Source organism: Uloborus diversus, chromosome 8 (assembly GCF_026930045.1).
Source record: "Uloborus diversus isolate 005 chromosome 8, Udiv.v.3.1, whole genome shotgun sequence".
Taxonomy (NCBI): Eukaryota; Metazoa; Arthropoda; class Arachnida; order Araneae; family Uloboridae; genus Uloborus; species Uloborus diversus.
In genome coordinates, this window is record NC_072738.1 from 61,391,664 (window position 1) to 61,412,290 (window position 20,627).

At 33.1% G+C, this 20,627-nt stretch overlaps 1 protein-coding gene across 1 annotated transcript in view; it reads left to right on the forward strand.

The window, feature by feature from the left end:
- Positions 1-358: 358 nt before the first annotated feature.
- Positions 359-20,627, forward strand: part of LOC129227657 (protein PRQFV-amide-like) — an 86,549-nt gene continuing 66,280 nt past the window's right edge. The window contains exon 1 of the mRNA XM_054862248.1: positions 359-472. The gene's annotated coding sequence lies outside the window, so the exon portion shown is untranslated. The remainder of the gene's footprint in view (positions 473-20,627) is intronic.

Consider the following 20,627-nt stretch of genomic DNA (forward strand, 5'->3'; position numbering starts at 1 on the left):
CCGTGAGAAAATTTTATTTCTTCAGAAGGTGCCTTGAATTGCAAAAGATTAGGATCTCTTGAGCTAAGGAATTTGTACAGATCGTGTAAACTATTTTAAAACTCCACAAACACCAATTCTGTCCTTTTATTGACCTTTTGCTACTTCACTAGACGTAAGTTCACGAACTAGTGCGATTCTTATCTGCAGTTGGCCTTTTCATGAAAACGAAACTAAAAAAGAAACCTTTTCCGCTTTACCCTTCCCGTCCACCCCCTCGTCTAGATGCGCGCGAAAAACGCGCTTCTCTTAGGCGCCGATCGGGGTGTGCGTTAAGTTTTCGTCACCAACCACGCTGCCCAATCACAACTGCCCGTAGGTGGGCTTCGAGTCATAAAAATTGGGCGCTGGAACGGCGCCGAACCCTTTCGACTTTGCCGTCAAGCTGATTCCAAAACAGTCGCAGGAAAAACCCGAAAGGTACACTTGTTAGGTAGGTGGAAATTTTTTCCTTTTTAAACTGTAACCTAATCATTCGAAATTTAAGGCACAGTTTTAATGAATATAAAATATCGTTTAATTTCATGGGGTCAATTTATTGAATTTTGATTTAAATATAATTAATTGAATTTTGATTAGCAAATGTGCCTTGTAATAGTGCATTAAGATGTACTGATGCTACTTGTTTTTAGAAATCATCGATGGGCTATTAGATACCGTTACTTTTTTTTCTTTCTTTTTTCCCCCTTCATTTTATTAATTTTTTTAAACAATCATTTCAACATTACAGATTTAGAACTATTGTAAACAAAGGTGTCTGCCGGGGAGGTTCCGGCATTGAAATTTTTAGTTAGGTTAAATTTATTTGTTTTCTGATCTCCTCTAAGAGGGTTCTCCTTCTTGGGGGTGCTCTGTCGACTTTGAAGTGCTGCGCTATTGAGCTTGAGAGGGATGGGCACCCCTGATTTTAATTTAGTTAAAAACAGATGTGACAATTGCTTCAATGAGTTAAATATTTCAAATAATCCTGTAGTTGTATGTGACGATTAGAAAGAAGATTTTTTTTTCACTTACTATCATAAATTATAATCCAATATTTAAAAGAAGGAAAAAAAACTAATTACTTTTATTTTTAAAACACAATTGTTTCTCTCCTTATAAGTAATAATTTAAAATATTATTAAAATGTACACAATGAAATTATCATCGTTCTACGTCAGTGGTCTTAATAATGTTCGGTGGTACCATAAACAATATGCGATACATTTCGTGTCAAGAATTAAGGAAAAAATTGGAACAAAAATATGTGTGATGCTGTTAAACAAACATACCGCGATCACTTGGCCGATCGCACTATTCTTAGTTGATCGGCATAAAATTTTCTACTACTATCCTATCTCATAGTGCTTTCTTCATTTGTCTTATTTTATCTATTCTGCAAGTTTTAAAAACCAATCTTTTTCCCTTTTTTAGAACACTTTGAAGTAAAATTTTTGCAATAGCTTTCAGAACACTTTTAGTTATGCACTTTTCGAAACATATTTGAGCATATTTTTTAAAAATTATTACCAAAAAAAAAAAAAAAAAAACACCTTGTTTTAACACATTTTTAGGACATTTCAAGAAAAATCCCAAAGAACTCATACTTTTAAAAAGACTTGGACTTTTATAATAGTAATTACGTCCAACCAAGTGAAATTTGTGGAGACAGCAGTTGTTAGCCATGGAGTCCACATTTATAAAGGCATTTGTGATGCCAATAGTAATGAAGCCGAAGTGCAACACAATTTCCATTAGAATAATAATGAAGAATGGTATGGACGAGTTGTTAAATAAAGTTGTTAAAATTTTTATTGCACGTTCAGCAAAAGGAGTTTTAATTCTTTTTTTACACGGATAGTCATCAAAAATGAAAAGCCTAATAAATGCAGTTATGTTTTACTTTCAAAAAAATAAATAAATAAAAAATAAAATAAAATAAATAAATAAAATCATCGAAACCTGAAATAGGGGATACACGACACTACTTCCCAGAGCCGTACAAAGAGGAGGGCGAGCGGGGCGATTGCCCCCGGGCACCAAGATGAAGGGGCGCCATAAACTAAGCGTTTTCTGCATTTCCAATTATTATTTTTTTTAATTTTTTTTTTTTCATTTGACACATTGGATTTCAGATTACATGTGTCCCTTGTATATCACGGCTAATTCGTACTGTGCTATACTGAAATCGTGCCATGTGATAATTTTATATTTACTTATTTTAATTATTGTTTCAATTATTTTTATGCTTTTACATAACATAAATCAAGGCAGCCTTTACCGTGTTATATCGAAACTGTGTATCGTGTGACATCAAAATTGTGTAGTAGTGCAAACTTAATCAGTGTAATGTGTACTGTGTTATATCAAAATCACAATTCTTAAGATCCAAGAAAACCTACAAAACACGCAATTAATTCTAATGAAAATAAATATGTACAGAAATAAAGGATAAAGAAACACAAGGGAAGGGGGAAAAATATTTTCCATCTTCATTTACAAAGAAAAAAACGCATGGGGAAAAAGAGGGCACAGGTGAACAATTTTAAAATCTCAAAGGGATTTTAATGAGCAACGTTAGTGAGATGTAAAATGTGGAGTACGTAGCTTTGCAAGAATTGCATTCAAGTGAAATGCTTGATGCGTACGTGAAATTCTGGCTTAGCTTTGGCCATGGTAGCAATACAGGTTGTGGAACTGTCTTCATAAATCAGGAAGGTGCCAAGCTGTTATATTATCCCCACCGAAGAAAACTCTGAAGTTCCAGAGACATGACTTGCTTTAAACGGGAAACTTTCTGGATTTTTCAGGAAGGTTGCTGAATTTTAGCGGAAAACGTTCCTGGCTTTTGCGAGATATGTTACTGGCAGAAATTGGGAACATCAACTGCCTATTATTTTCCAGGAACGTTTCTGAATCGTTTTTACAGTGTATACTGAGTCAGTTTCAATTGTGCAGTAATTGTTCCACTAACAAAATTTTTTTTCCCGAATATACAACTGCTCACTGTTCTATTCTAAAGTCTCATAGCCTGTTCGGATCACTACATAGACTAGAAAAAATATTCTATGACTACATAATACAAAAAAAAAATTATTATGTAAAGGGGATTCTATGCATATTTTGCTTTTAAGCTTCATACATTGTTTGATAATGTATTTTAAAATGAATTTGGACTTCAGTTTTTAATTAAATGAAAAGATTTTGAGTCTTATTATGTCCTGTAAATGTTATATAACACTAAATTATTGATCAACTATTTGGTAGCAAAAAAATTAAAAAAATAAAACCAATAAACATAAATAAATAAATTTACAAACTGATAAAAGGAAAATAATAATTATAAGTATTTACACATTTTTTTAACTTTTATAATACCTTATATAAATAATAATATTACGGAGAGCGGCTATGGGAACTGTTCACTTGTGCCCTTAGATGTTGTGTTCACAAGTGTTCCATCGTCTACTTTAGAGCTAACTCGCAAAAATAAAAAAAATTTAATTCAAGAAAAAAACTAAACATTATCATAAATTTACTTGAATGTTCATACAATGGTTCGTAATACTTAGATTTAGATTAGCAGTTAATTTTAAAAATGTTATCACGTGAAGAAGACAGTGATAAAATGTTTTCAACACCTGCTTAAACAAAGAAGTTGACATCACAGAAACATAAAATGGAACATTGCTCTAAACGTTTGTCCAAGAGATACAACTAGTACTGTCCTTATTTGAGAATTTTTAAAGATTTTTTGCTTGAAGTTATCTTAGCAAAACCTATCATGTTCACATGTGCCCCGCATTTACGTGAGCCCCATTTTCCCCTACCATAAAAAAGGAAATTAGAGAATTTCTGCATCAAGCAAGCTTGTCAAGGCAAAAACAACGAAAGAATAAAATAAATAGAATTACTCTATTGCTACAATTTTTTTATTTATCACTTGACAAATTTCAATTTTTTAAAATTGTGATACACCAAAATCGTTTGATATTAGATTCTTCATTTATACCGAGTAATATCCAATCCGTGTTATGAAAATTGCAAATTTTGTTTTGTGTAATGTCGAAACCGTATAGTAAAAGTATCGTGTTACACGAGGGGCACTTGTGCATGTTTAAATGTGTATTAATTGATATAAAAATGTTCCTTCCATTATGCGCCCACTATTCTGGTGGGGAGGGTGGAAGGCTCTAGAAAATATTCACCCCGGGCGCCTTAGTCTCTCCTGACGGCCCTGCTACACTAAAAAAGATTCAGAAACGTTCCTGGAAAATAATTGGCAGCTGATGTGCCCAATTTCTTCCAGTAAGACACCTCACTTAAACCAGGACCGTTTTTCGCTAAAAAAATTAAATTAACTTTCCTGAAAAATTCAGAAATCACGCCGTTTGAAGCCAGTCGTGTCTCTGGAACTTTAGAGTAAACTCAGGTAGGTATTATATAATAACTTGGCAATTAAAAAAAGTTCTAAAAGCAGTATCGCAAACATGGCCAAACCTAAGCCAGACTTGTAAACAAGTATCGAGAATTGTACTCGCCTGCAATTCTTGCGAAGCAACGTAGTTCATGCGAATTCGCTCCCACTGTGAGTTTAATCAGTGTGAACGGACCGTAATCGAACAGAAGCCGATACACTTTATAAATACGCTCAGCTAATCTTTAGACTGTGGGATAAAAATATTTTTCACAACATTGAGAAGTCTGCATTCTGCGACTTGTGGCGATTCAGGAAATTTTTTGACAATGATACTTACCATTAAATTCCCGTTAATTACTTTTTTACAGTGTACTTCTCTCCCTAAATATGCCACAAGGAAATACCATTCCTCTGTCACAAATTCGAGACGAAACATCGCGTCCATCATGTCCATCGGATCTAAGGTGATTGTATGAAACCAAGGACATCGTCCTTGGTTTCATACAATCAATAATAATTCCATCTACTGATCTATGCTATGGTGTGCTGCGACGAGTCCATTGTATTTATATATATATATATATATATATATATATATATATATATATATATATATATATATATATATATATATATATATATATATATATATATATATATATATATATATATATATATATATATATATATATATATATATATATATATATATATATATGTTTGTGTGTGTGTGTGTGTGTGTGTCTGTGTGTCTGTGTACAGTGAAACCCCAATTTTACATTTCTGCAAGGGGCCTTTTGAGACCCAGAAGAGACGGGTTGTGCTTCCGGTTCTTCTTGTTCATCTTCATCGGTGGACGAAAAGTCGAGGATATGGATGGAGCAGTAGCATTTGTTTTTACAGATTAAATTTCAACAGCATGGATTAGCTTTAAAAAAAAATACGAAAGAAAACATATTGCTTGTTTCAGAATATATTTTCTTTCTTTTACTTTCCAAGAAAAGCGAAAAATGCGGAAAATTTACAAACAACAAACTTGCCATCCGGGTTATAGTAACATTATTACCATGCGAAAAATTAGGACCTGATGAGAAACGGAACTTGATGATGATACGGGAAAAACGTAGATTCGGGGACGTGAAATCGGGGTTTCACTGTAATAGACTACATTGCTATGGTGCCATGAGAAAATTATAATTCTTCAAAGGGTTCCGCAACTCGAAAAAGTTTGGGAACCCCCATGTAAATATTTCTCCGCATCACTGTTCTTCCCAACAACTGGGAAATGTCGGAAGTAGATCGCGAGATAAATATAAACATGTTATGTCAAATTTAATGACAGAGAAGTTTGTCATGCCTGATGTATAGATTGGCTCTGATAGCTTGAACTTCGATAGAATCAGGATAATCGAGTCCATTTGTGAAAATAAGGTCTGATGAAATCCGGATTGCTTTGCCGGATTGCTTTGCCAATAACGTGATGTGATGGATTTTGGCTCTGAGTCTGTACAAAAATTCCTCCACTTTTCCTCCGGAAAGAAATGCCTTCTCTTAGGCCAGGCATCTCCTCATTAGAGCCATACTACCTGACCACCAATGCGACGAGGAGGCAAACATCCAGTTTACAGGCGGAAATGGACGCATTCATTAGTTCGAAGAGATGCTAGTATTTTTAGATATGTGTCAGCCTTTAAACTAATCTAACTGGCGTTGAAATGAACGAAAAATGCACATTAAATTTATACTTTCCCTCCTCATTCATTTCGACAGCTCTTAACTGGCTGAAACTTGCCAGTTTCATCCAAATGTGGCCAGACTACTATATAAAACTCTCAAACTAATCAACTGGTGTGATATCAGATAAAAATTATAACGGCAAATAAATATAAAAATTGAGGAGAAAAATGTGCATGAAAAGATACCCGGATGTCTTTTCATCCATAAAGTCATTTCTGTTGCACTAGAAATGGGTTGCTTGTAACCCCAAAACACGTGCATTGTAAAACAATTCAGACAGTCTCCTGGAAAATAATGTTCATCTAATGCGCTCATTTTTTGCGAGTAAATAGATCTTGCAAAACAGTTGGAACGTTTTCCGCTAAAAGTCAGTAACCTTCCTGAAATTATCCTTGAATCTTTCTAAATAATACAGAAATCTCCCCGATTAAGTCACTCATGTTTCTCCATTCTTTCAGAGAAAACGTAGGTAGGTTTAAAATAAAAGCTTAGCATTACTCTGATTTACTATGACAGGTTTGTAAGTCTCATTGCAACCATAACTACAGCGAAAGCAGAATTTCAAGTCTAGTAAGAGCATAGCCTTTCACTTGTCTGCAGCTACTTTGCAATTCTACGGAAACCAGCACCTTACTCGCATTCATTAAGAGTTCAACTCCCTTTGAACGATTCGCTCTCATATGGGAGCTAAGACACATTACGCAGGCCGTAGCTTATCTGAAGTCAATACACATAATAAATAATTAAACTTTAAACTGGTAGCTAAAAGTATTTTTCACGATTTTGAGAAACTTCGTACAACTAGTAGTAATTTAGAAAGCTTTTTGACATAAATAGTACTTAATTCTACAGGAAATTGGTGAAAACCTGTGATATCCCGAAACGTCCCACGCAAATAAATAATCAGTGACGTTTCGGATTTTTTTTTTTTTTTTGTCTTTTTTTAGAGTGCGTATACAGTTCTTTGCAATTTAGTGCGAATGCGTTGTGACTTTGTCTTTCCCTTACTAAAGGTTTGTAGAACTTAAAAAAAAAACAATGACTAATAAAAAAACATTAATGATTTATCACCTCTTTTGAAGGTTTTTATACATTGTTATAATCATTACAAAGTTTTTTTTTTTGAATAACGCACAAAATTGAACATATAAAACGTACTTCGTTTACAAACATAAAATCATTTGCATATCGTTTACAATTATGTTTAACTTTTGGTGTAAGTTAGCTGTTAAACATTCAAACACGGAGCAAGAGTTCCAGAAATTCCCCGATTCTCTGACAATCAGCAAACAGACTGGAGAAGCTATGCCTCTATTCGCATCTAATCAACCTATTAAGCTAACCTAGTTGGCGGCTTAGGAGGACACACTATTCAATATTGCATCACAATTAAAGCACGCAAGTTAGTGACTTGAATCAGAAATGAATGCAATATCACAGTAAAGGTTGAACTAATTTTGTTTGTGATAGAATATTACATAGATCATGCAGGCAGTCGATATTCAATGTCTGGTTCAGGGGTTGGAAGTAGCGCGCTACAAGTAGCGACGCTACTGTAGTAGCTACATTTTTTAGTAGTTTGTATTGTAGTGCACTACGTTTTAAAAAAAGTAGTGTAATGGGTAGCTAACTACAAAAAAATTGTAGTTTGTAGCGATTTCTGGAAACTACTTTTAAATAAACTGAAAAAAAAAAAATCAAGGTTCAAACGAATTTGACTGGCGCAAATTTTACTAAAGTACATCAGCAGATGCAATGAGAAATAAGACTCATAAAAATTCGAGCTGACTTCAGGCATTTCATTTTAACGCCATACGTTCTATCTGTTTGACGCCATCAGTTTGTTTGCCATCGTAATTTTCATATTTCACCAATATTTATATTGAAAAAAGCAGTTATTTTCGCGGAAATAAAGATATCGGTGATTTTTCTAGTTGAAAATTTTGTGAATTTTATATGAACAGATCGAAGATTGAAAAACAAAAATATTTTAGTGAGGCTTACATATTCGACAATATTCACCAAATAAAAAGAAGCTACTGAAAAAGTTATAGAAAAGGAAAAAATTGAACTGTTCTGGAGGACTAACAATAAATACGCGCATTACAGTGTATAAGAGTATGATAACGGACATTTTTCTTCTGATGTGCTAATTTATCAATCTTTTATTGTTCAATCCTCTTATGGTGTGTGTGTGTGTATTAGCCCCCCCCCCCAAAAAAAAAAATCGACGAAAGTTGATTTTTCAAGTCGCACTCTTATATTTTATCCTTTTACGTCAAAAAAAAAAAAAAAAAAAACATATAAAACATATAATTTGAACAACGGCAACAGTGCCGATTATGTCTGAAAGTGTTAACCAGCACTTGTAATTCTAAGCCAAATTAAAATAAAATGTTTTTTTTAGAAATTCGAAATTTCTGTTGATAAAACGTTGCTCCTATACCCACATGTGCACCACAAAAACATTTATTCAAATTAAAAACCATTTAGATATCCCACACGTGGCCTAACATTTATAATTTTCTTCAAAAAATTAAGTTTTTGATACATATTTTCAGAAATGTAAGATTTTACGAAATTATCAAGCTGAAAAACATAAACAGTAAAGTAGAATTGTAGGTAATTAGCATCAAGTAGAAATTTGTTTTCCTGCAATTTTTAAGTCTCCCACATAGTACTCAAAGGTATGGATTTTTTTTCAGGTTGAGTAAAATTTTTCATTTAAAATATATTATATTTTTATTCGTTTGTATTTGTTGATCTGTAAATTTGTTCGCCAGTAATTTTTGAACTTGATACTTATTTAAATTTATATGTAATTTTTAAAAGATAACTGAAAAAAAATCAATTTTTTAAATAAAATTATAAAATTTAGGTCAAGTGTGGCATATCTAAATGTTTTTTAATTTGAATAAATGTTCTTGTGGTACATGTGGGGTGTTGAGTACAGGGGAAACGTTTCATCAACAGAAATTTCGAGTTCTAAAAAAGTTTTTTTTTTTCGATTTGGCTTAGCATACAAGTACCGTTTTACACTTTCAGGTGCAAGTCGACACGTTGTGCAAATTATATGAAACTTTTTTTCACGATTGTTTTGACACAAGTGGAAAAATACAAGAGGGTATGCGATTTGAAAAATTGACTTTCATTTTTTGAGGGACAACCTATTGTGTATGCTTTTCATTTACTTATTTTTTGGAAAGTAGCGAAGTAACGACTACATTTCAAAACTAGCTTGTAGTTGCTACATTTTGAAAAAAGTAGTTGTAGTTGTAGTTAACTACATTTGTAACAAAGTAGTTGTAGTTGTAGTTCGCTACAATAAAAATGTAATTTTTCCAACCACTGGTCTGGTTAGTAAATAAGTGTGAAATGTTAACACTTTTTTGATTTACTAGCCCTGTATTGTAATTGAAATCACTGAGTATACCACCAGGCAGGATCGTATTGAAAGAGTAGGTTTTTGAGCTCCATAACCCATTCCGAAAATTTTCAAAACTATTCCAAAAAAAGTATTTTATTGCACTATTTCTTTTTTGCTGAAAAAACACCATAACGAATTAACTATTTTTTGTTTATATATTTATCAGTTTTACTGGAAAAATCAAATTATTTTATTAAAAATTGTACCAATTCAGTGTTTTATCAACAGAAATAATATTTTTTGCAGTTATTAGAAATATCTTTTCTTAACAAACAATGCAGCGTTTCCTATCAAATTTTGAATACCTGACGCTAGCAAAAACTTCAAATTTCTTTTAACATATCTAATAACTCAAAAAATAAGAATTTAAGTATGACTTTGAATGCGCGGATATGAGTACACACATTTATTCTTTGTTGTTAAAAATGCATTAGATATTTAACAAGGGTGAAGTTATGTAGTGTACATCAGACTTTTTTAAATTCCGTTATTTAATGTAAATACATAATCGCTTTTTACATTTGTTCATGCTAATGCCCTGAAATTAGCACCCTATTATTTAAATAACCTATTGTAACATAAATCAATAGAACATACGAATGAAACCAAAATTTACTAATCATATAGATTTTACGAGAAATGTATTGGGTAAAACTCTCCTCAAAATTAACTCTTGTTACGGCCCTGCCTCCAAGTTTTTTTTTTTTTTGAGTGCAATTCCCAATATTCCATTGAGCCATCTGTGAAGTAAGGATTTATTCTGTGAAATGTATTTTACTTATATGCATACATTGGTTCTGAGCTGTTTTTGTAGCCAGAGGCATATTAAGTTTGAGTAAACATATTTTATTTTCTTCTATATCTAGTATATAGAAGAAAGTATTGGGTTTGTGAAATTTTTTGAATTATGACGAATTTGCTAGTTTTAAGGTGTGCTGAGAGGTGTTTCCTATCCCGGAATCCTCATTTAAAAGTTTAGGAAACTTTTATGGTAAAAGGTACTGTAAAATGGAGCGTTTACAGTATAAAAAAATTTACAGTGAACTGTATCGAAAAAAATGAACGATTGCAGCGCGAATTGATATACCACATAACTTACAGAGCGAAGCACTTAGCACTGTATTTCCGCTGACCAGATGTGTTACAATTGGTATAATGGTCAGTGAAGTCGACTACCAATATGATGATTTTGCGTTTTTTATCACTCGTTAATTCTGTCGTAAAATTTTACAGTAAAATAGTATTTTAAGGTAAAAGTTACTGGCAACACAGATGCTGGTAAAGTTTACCGTACAATTTTAGTATTTTTTTTAACAGTGCAGTAACAAACTATCATTCTTTCTTCATTTTGTAATTACTCTCTTATGTCAATGTTGTCCTTGAGAATATTAAATTTCATTTCATTCTTACAACTCTTATTAGGGACGTCGATTTTTGTATTATAGGTTGTTTGATTATTGTCTTTCGAGGTAAAACGTTCAAAAGCATACATTTTTAGCAAGGAACGAGACTCATGGGAGTATTTCCGCCTAAAATATTTTAAAATAATATTTTTTTTTTCGTCCGGGTTCCGGTAAATGCACTTACTCGGGAAACTGATTGACGGTACCGTTTAATCTGCGGCGATAGAATACGCGTATAGAAGTCGATTATTTATTCCTGATTCTAAAAATAGATTGAAATTTCTTGTAGATAGTAGTGCTGTCTTGAGTTGTTACCAGAAAGCATTAACGCATCGTAGGTAGCCCAATAGTCTACAGTGTATGCGGCAAATGGGTCTGCAATTTTGACTTACGGGAAAAGAACTTTAAATTTGGATTTTGGGTTGCGGAAAAAAAATTCGTTGGTCTTTTCTCGCTACGGATGTTTCTCATCCCATACTTAGCGCTGATTTTTTAGAATCTTACTTACTTTTAGTTGATGTTAAAAATAGACAGTTAATCGATTCCTAGTCGACTCTTTTAGTAAAATGTTTAGTTGGTACATCGGAAGTACAGGGAGTCCAGTTTCAGCTCATTTACCTTATAATGCGATACTCGAAAAATATCCTGATCTTTTTTCTGCTAACTTAAATAGCAAGCCAAAACTTACGTCTTTAACCCACTGTATTAAAACAACAGGTCCTTCTGTGTTTTCTAAACCTCGACGGTTGAACCCAGAAAAATTGGCTATTCTTAAAAAGCAATTTAATGACTTGTTGCAGCAAGGAATTATTAGGCCATCTAAAAGTCCTTGGGCCAGTCCTGTTCACTTTGTACCTAAAAAAGATGGTACGTGGCGTATTTGTGGAGATTTTAGATGTTTCAATCGGGCAACGATACCCGACCATTACACATTATCTCTTATTCACAACTTTGTTGCTAGTTTGCGAGGCAAAACTATTTTTAGTCGGATTGATACGGTTAAAGCGTGTCATCAAGTACCCGTCGAGTCAAAGGATATACCAAAAACCGCGGTAACCACCCCCAACGGACGTTTTGAATAGGTCTACATGATTTTCGGATTAGGCAATGCTTCACAATCGTTTCAAAGATATCTGGATAATATTTTAAGATATTTAGATTTTTGTTATGCATACGTAGATGATTTATTAATTGCTTCTTCCGATGAGGAAACTCAGAAAAAAAGACTTAGAATGTGTTTTTCAAACTTTAAGTAAACATGGTTTGGTTATAAATTTTCAAAAATGTATTTTAGGAAAACCCGAAGTAAATTTCTTAGGTTTTTCAGTTTCGAAAAAAGGAATTTTCACCAGCGCCCACAATGGTGAAATTTGCTCTGTGGCTTCAAAAGTATTACGAATAATATAAGAAAAGTACGCTTGCTTAATTTTGGACGAACATTCTGCTTCTAATTCGGTAGGTGGGAGGTAAAGTATACTAAGTTACAGGAGCAAGGTTAGTTAAGAGATGAGTTAAAAGTTTTCTTTTGTGATGATTGCTGAATTATCCCTTATGGGCTTAAAAAATGAATTTTTCGATTAAAATCTCAGTCCTTTATGCCATTAGATAGAGTATCAATAATGAGTAAGATAATGCCTAAATTCCAAGTTCTGAAGTAAAAAAATGGTCGTAGTGCCCTTTATTCCCCATTTACAGAATTTAAATATTCAATTTGGAAAGATATGAAAAAAAAAAACCCTTAAATTTTATTTTGTATTGAAAGTGTTATTACAAAAACTGACAATCTGAAAAGATTAAAATTTAACTAATAAAAATAAAAATTGGACTAATAATAAAAAAAGACAATTCAAACCATTTTTTTCTAAAGGAGGCAATCCTTTCAGAAAGGTAGTTCAGGGCATTGTCATGTTCATTAATTAATTTAACAAAACTCAGTACATGCAGTCCAAATTTGATTAACGGGTCCATTTCTTTCGGGCTGCACTTTATATCATCTCAGATACGAAACAAGTCAAAAATATGAGCTAAATATTCAGCTACTGCTAAGCACTTTAAGGGGGTCCGGGACACATTTTTTAAAAATCATATAAAAAAACTTTTCCGTTCTTTTTCTGCTTAAAAAGACGTTTGAATCTTGTTTCTGTCTTAATTAGAACGAAAGATATAATTATTTTTGTCGTATGCATTTAACTAATATTATACTTACGACCAAACGGCACGACCTTGAGGGTCACGGATTTGGACAAAATTCTAGCTATGGGTCCATTCCCACTAGATATGAGCCCAAGTAAAGCGGTTTGACTGCATAGGCCCTAGTTTGGCTGCAACGAGAGTCCAAAGTTGCTAGTTTGGCCCCAAAAATGCAATGGCGTTTCCATTGGAATTTCAGACTTCGACACTATAGGTCCGATATCCCAACACCTTTGGCATCTTTTGTTTGTAAATTGAATATTACGTATTTATTTATAGGCATTATCTAAGTTATTTGAAAAGTCGAAACGATCTTGTATTTTTGTTTTTTCGTGTGCCATGGGCAATAAGTCAGAGCTTTTTCTCTTCTCCTACTTTTTTGCTTATCATTATGGAATATCTTTGATAGCAGACGATAAATATCCAGTCAAAGTAAATGTGTTTATTAGCAAACGATAAATACTTTTTACTGACAGCTGATTAATATAAAACGAAATTAATTAATTCCATTTGCAAACGATAAATATCCTGTAATATGTTATTTTGGCATTTAAGTTATTGAGATAAAAGCAGTAGTCAATTTTAATTTGAGAACCACTCGTTAAAAAATAGTATTCAACGTAATTAATTCAAAGGTAAGCATGCAACCGGTGCATACTGCAGTACAGTAGCAGAAAAAGGGATGAAAATGGTAATTTTAAAGGAAACTCCATTGCATTTCTGGGTCCAAATTATCAACTTTGGACCCCAGTTGCTGCCGAATTAGGACCTATGCAGTCAAACCGCTTTACCTGGGCTTATACCTAGTGGGAATTGACCTATATCTAGAATTTTATCCAAATCCATGACCCTCAAGCAGGGGCGGCATTTCAGCATTTCGTTTGGGGGGTCGAGTTTTTTGAACATGAATTTCCTCAGTACGGTATAAAATACATATTGGTTAACAGGAAGTGATAACAAAATGGTTTTAATGTTAAGAACAATAAAGCAATATTGAAGTTGAGACACAAAAGTTATCTACTATAAAATGACTGACCTGATTGAAATAGTCAAAAAACAATGAAACAAGAAAGTTATATTAAAAAACACATTTCTTTCAAATTCCGCTCTTTAAAGTAACCAAGAAAACTTTTCAAATTGGGCTAGTATTCATTTAGCGTCATTAAAAAGTATAGTCGCAATTCACAAAACAATTCCTCTTCCTTCGTGCTATACATTTTATTTATAAGTGTAATATTTTCTTTTTCGCTTTATATAACCGATCTACAAATTATTGGACAGATCAATGATAAATATATCTCATCAAATCCTGTCTCAATTTCTTGAGAAACTGAATTGATCATTTTATTCAAAATAGTGATTTAATATTTTGTCTAAAACTTCATGTGATTTTGTTACCTCTTCTTCATTGGCATACAGTAAAAACTGTTATCGAAAGTTCTGTCACAAAGTTTTACACTTTGTTCAAGGGCTCAAGCATGCATTAGTGTGAAATCAATTATCAATCCAAGAATTAAGGTTAGCGGATTGAAATTTTTTATGATAGAGTGTGGCATTGTTCAAAAAACGCTCCGCAGTATAAATAAAGTAAACAAAAATTCAAACTAAGTCATACATATTAAAATGACATCAGATTTTCTATGATTGAAAAGGTCACTTTCCAGTAATTCTTCCACGGGGTTTTTATAGATTTAACTTTTGAATACCATCGTGTGTCACTCAGAGATTGTCAAGTAAAGAGCCTCATGATATATTTGTTGATGTGAAAGTATTTTTTGATGTGGGATGTTTTTCATAAAGAGCATATCTTTACAAAGAGTTTCTAAGAAAGCATATAATGTTGCTAAATCGAGTGGCTGAAATATGTTTCTAGTACAAGGAATCAATGAACACTTATTAGCTTAACATTAAGTCAGAATATGAGCATAAAATTTTATGTAAAATGACATGGAGTTTACGCGTAACAATTGCGCAAGTCTAAACACTGTACGGGCATCTCATAGAAGATTCACCATCATAGCACAGAGTACACAATTTTGAAATATTTAACCCCATATGAAGAGATTACTTCTTTAGTTAAGGATAACAATTATTCTCCATCTGTTTTTTCTTTTCTTAAAATGCAAGCAAATAATTTTCTAAGTTATCTAAATTGAATTTAGCCATTTTTTTTTATTATTCTTAGTGAAAAAATTTGGGGGTGCAACCGCCCCCTCTCGCTCCCCCCTATTTGCCGCCCCTGCCCTCAAGGTCGTGCCGTTTGGTAGTTAGCTACAAAACTTAAAACGCGTTTTTTCTCCATGATGCAATATTTTCCAATTTTTTGCATTCAAATTCTTTTAAGTCAAGAACTAATCAAGATAAAGCCATGAAATTTAGAGCAAAATCTTTTTCAAACAGTTTACTTTAATTTTTATTCGGCAAATTTGAAAAAAAAAAATCTGCAAAAAAAATATGATTTTTTTTAAAGTAATTTTTCGAAATTTTTCTTCAAATATTTTCTATTTATTTTCTATTTTTGATTGAATTAATATCTTTTTCAAATCGCCGAAAAATATAAAGCTTAGATATGGTGCATAATTTTTTTGAAAAAAAAATTTGAAAATTGACCAAGAATATTTTCATTTTTAGGGATTTAAAGCAACCTTATTTTTTTTAAAGAAACAAATTAAATCAAAATGAAAATTTTTTTTAATTTTTTTTGTCTTGATTTTGCTTATTAAATAGATGGTGACTCAGTGCAAAAAAATTCAAAACTCTAAACTGCTTAGTAAAATTTGTTTCAAAATGTGTTCTGGACTCCCTTAAGAACTCAATTGCCCCGTCACTTGTATTTTTCAAGTCATAGTATTTCCTCGTATCCACCAGAAGATATCGCATCCAGCCATAGAATTCGCCAAATATCTCAAAAGTTTTTGAATTTCTTTGCTAAACACAGAAATCTTCCGATACCTCTCACAACGTGCATCCAAACATAAAGTACGTGTTCCTACGTGGTAAAAATTCCAAGAACCGTTATTAATGTTAGATGTAGCTTATAATTTCTGTTACTACACACCGCGCTCCAATTCTCGCTTACCTTGGAGGTAGGGGACTCTAAGATTCTCGTGTTCGCGAACATTAGATCTGATATAATACACAACATCGTCCTCCGCTATGGATTGCAACTCGTTGATTAAGCCACCAGTTGTTGACACAATTCTTCTCATGTTGTTCACATCCTTCGCACTCACTAGACTATCCACTTCAAGAACGATTCAGATAACTCAGCTGCACGTGTACTTGCTGCTGTCCTGGACAGCTGGGTTTTTTTCTAGCACAAGTTCCGTCAAAAAAGTTCGTCACAAGTTTTCCTGAAAAAGGCGAAAGGTCTAGTATAATTATTGAATCATGGGAGATGGGTACAGACACCTGTATGCTCACACGCGAAATTACTTTTAAAATTAGAGTAAGTCGGGAAATCTTGCCCTACCTAAGCAGAAACTTTATTTAAAAAAAGTACCATGACGAAAAAATAATACCTCCGGTCTCTTTTAAAATAGGTCCAGATAATGTATAAAATTTATTACGACTAAAAACTGCGTATTAAGTTTTTATTGCGAAAAAACGAAATTGCTACTTTGAAGCATATTACCTTGACTGTCAGACAATTCGCCTCACTACATCCGGTTAAATGCCACACTTGAGGTAACATTACCAAACTTCGTATAACAAGTAAAAATTATTAACAGTTAACTAAATGAATGCAAATCAATAAGAATCATAATACGAGCAACGTAATGACTGCTAATTTAGGCAAAAACAAAATTCTTAATGCATTTTATTCATGCGTTATAATGTTTGTAACATATAATAAATTTTGAAATTAGAAAAAAAAAAAACTAATGTGATTTGGAACATATTTTGACACTTTCAAAATTATTTTACTCAGTTCTAGATTTTAAATATTTACTATGCATTTGAGCTAAACGCGAGCTATACAAAATCAAATTTCATTAAGTTGAAAAGTTACATAATACAATTAGCTGTTGCTAAAATAAAAACTTAACGACAACTTCTTAGAAATAAATTTAAATAAATATTTTAGAAATAAACACAACTGCAAGTAGTAGCATCGCTACAAAGAAAAATAAAAATGATGCTATTTTTTCCTCTTTAATAGTTTTTAAACTGAATGTACAGAAATACACCGATGTATACTATCCCGAATCACATCAACTCGGAGTTACGAGGTCTCTTAATTTTTATCACATGGCAAAGACAGAATGCATTCCACGAACGATGGCTCATCGTACATTTTCCCCACATTATGAAGTAGACCTCTTGAAGAAGTTTTCCCAAAGGCCCGTTTTTTGTTATGGACCATATGAACTCTTTCTGGAGGAGACATTCAAAGTAGTTTAAATGTGGAATGATCAGTTTTTCCACCACTAAGTAAAGTCGTGGCCATTTGGAAATAAACCACCTCAAAAGCCAGTCTGTGTGCTTACCGGTTTTTTGCCAGAATGAAATTTATTAAGTCTTTCCAGTTCCACCGAGTATGTTGATAAACGATAATTTGCCTCCATGTTTTTCATCGCTATTAGCATTTGTGTCATTGGAGAGTCCCTGATAGAGTACTAAATTGGGTAGAAACATACTCATCCAGTAGATGGCAATAATGTACCAAATCTTTTGCTCTTATAGGGTTGTTCTCGTTGATTCTTTGCGGCGATGACACACTAAAGTCCCTATTGAGTTTTTCCTTCATTGACAAATTTTGCCTTTTTTTTTTAAATTAAACTTTTGCTTTATATCGTTTGACATTGACCGACAATTATATATTTTCAGCTGACGGTCTTCTTTCAATATGTCGTCACAGAGATCCTTTTTTAAATGTTTGCCAAAAGTAATATGATCTAAAAGTTGACAAAAAAGTTAAAATTTTTACAAACAATTCTCTGAATTTAGGAGCGGAGTCAGAAAGTTACATGCATCAAATAAGGTTAGTTTCCAAGCTTTGTCGTCCTCTACAAGACCGATTTCTATACATGTTGCTTGATAGGTTGGCAGGATCTGTCCATAAACTCTCAAAAGATTTCGGAAAGATGTTGGACCACGAAAATGTTCTTAAGTGACAAAATTCCGAATGGCTAGCTGGATGAATATTGTATGTTCTTCCAAGAGGTCAGTCTTTCTCAATCCCGGGATGCCTTGCCACCTCTTGTACTCGTTTTCTTCGGAAAACTGGCTTTTTTTCACATGCCTCTACTTTTTTTTTTGGCAATTTCTTTTTTCTAGGATATATGTATGCTATACTTATATTCGATTTAGATACTTAAATATGATCATCGCGAATAATATTTCCAAACAAATTGTTTTTTATTTACTTCTTTCCCTTCTTTTGTAATTTCTCTTGTAGGGATTGATTTTTGTTCGTTATTGTTTCAACTCTTAACTTTGAATGCACGGTTATTATGTGCAGTTACTCTTTGGCTTAAGAATTTTCTAATTTAAATATACTTAAGTGAACTCATTAGCAGATGTTTTCACGTCGATTTTAGTATGAATAAAAAGCCATAAAGGATAGCCCGAAATGTATACAAAATACAATTTTTATAAACACGGAGTCATATCGCCTGGCTGCAGAACTTAAATTCAAAATCTAGTTTGCCCAAAATGAATTTCAGTTATTATTCGTTAAAATAAATGTTGAAGCGTAAACATTCTGAGACTTTAAATGGTTTGCAATGGTCAAGGCTACTGGAATACTATATACCTTATCCTGTGCAGCCTCAAATACATGTATAGCTTGACCACGAAAAGAAGGCGGGTGATTTTGAAGCAAAAACATCACTTGTAACAGGTTTTTTGAAACAGATAGGCTTAACGAGACCGTACCTCTTACTATTCGGTACATTCTGGCAGATTTTACCTATAACGAATGATACAAATGGTGTTTTGCTTCAGGGTCATCCGCCATCTATCTGTGCTACAGCTTTAATACTTTTCGCGAATCTTATGCCGACATCGTATTACTTTCATTCCTCTGCATTTAGTTTGAAGAGAACCGTAAACTACTTTGTCCTTACACACGCGGTCAAATGGCGAATATTTTTGCGTGTATAACAACAAAATAGTTCAAAACATAAACTGGTAGCAAAAAGAAACTAGTAGTTTAAGAAATCAGTATAAATACATGTATGCATCATTTATAGCCTATGTTACTCAACAAGAATGTACTTCACATGTAGTGAAAGAATGTTTTAAAGAGGTGCCATGGTTCAGAAGATTACCCGGAACATATAAACATACAAAATCTGTTCTCTTTCTTTGTAATAATAGTAGGAGATTTTTCTTGCGTACTTGAATCATTTTCATACAATGTGATTTGTTCTTCAGTTGAGGTTGACGAGGGCGATGCCCAATTGAGACAGGGAGAAGCAAAGAGATGTAAGAAGATATTTTCAAGTTTTGAGTAAAAAGTGCTTAAAGTTCCTGTCTTAGGTAGGTTTTCATTGAAAAGTTTTTCTATTCACGTATGATTTGTACTGGTTGTCTCCAAATTTTTAATTTGGCACCATCATCCCTTTGCTTCTCACTGCCTCAAATGTGCTTTTCTACACACTGCATCGAAAATGTAAAAACTGTGGTTCTCTCGTTTCCGTAACGATAAATTTTCGTGACTCATGTGATTCATAATCCTCAATCCAGTACTTATCTTTTTTTTTTGTTACTGCTTTCTTTTACCTTATTTCAACTACACACTGTCAATGCTCGAGAAAAAATATTACACTACCCCCAATTCTTCTTTTGTTCTCTGCACTACTTGCAACTGAACAAACGAGCTGAAGTGTGCATCACATGACTTCCTTTTACGCCAATTTAGCGATAATAGTATCTTGATGTAGTAAGCAAAGAAACACTTTAAATATTTTTACCCCAAGTTTGTTGCGAGCCGAAGCAAAAAGGTTTTGTACAGATAAATTTTCCCAATACTGGACATTTTAATGTGATTCAATGGTTAACTCTCTAAATATTGCCAATAGTGGCCAAAATGACACCAGATTTTTAAAAAAAGAAGAAGAAACGCCAAATTTGTCGTCAAATTGGCGACAAAACTTGGCGACCAAAAGCTTGGCGGTATATCGCCAAGGGCTAGCCAAATTATAACACTACTTGTGTTTACATTGAAATTAACATCGATTTTCCCAAAAAAAGGTGTAAAAGATCCCTCTTTGGAACGAATGCAATCAAAAGGGGTAGTGCCCAACTAGACCCCACTAGAAGTCTACATAACAAATTTAAACTTTCTAGGACATACCATTTCTTAGTTATGCGAGATACATACGTACATGCACAAATACGCACATACGCACATACACGCATACGCACATACACGCATACGCACATACACCCATACACACAAGGTACTGACTTCACGACGAAACTC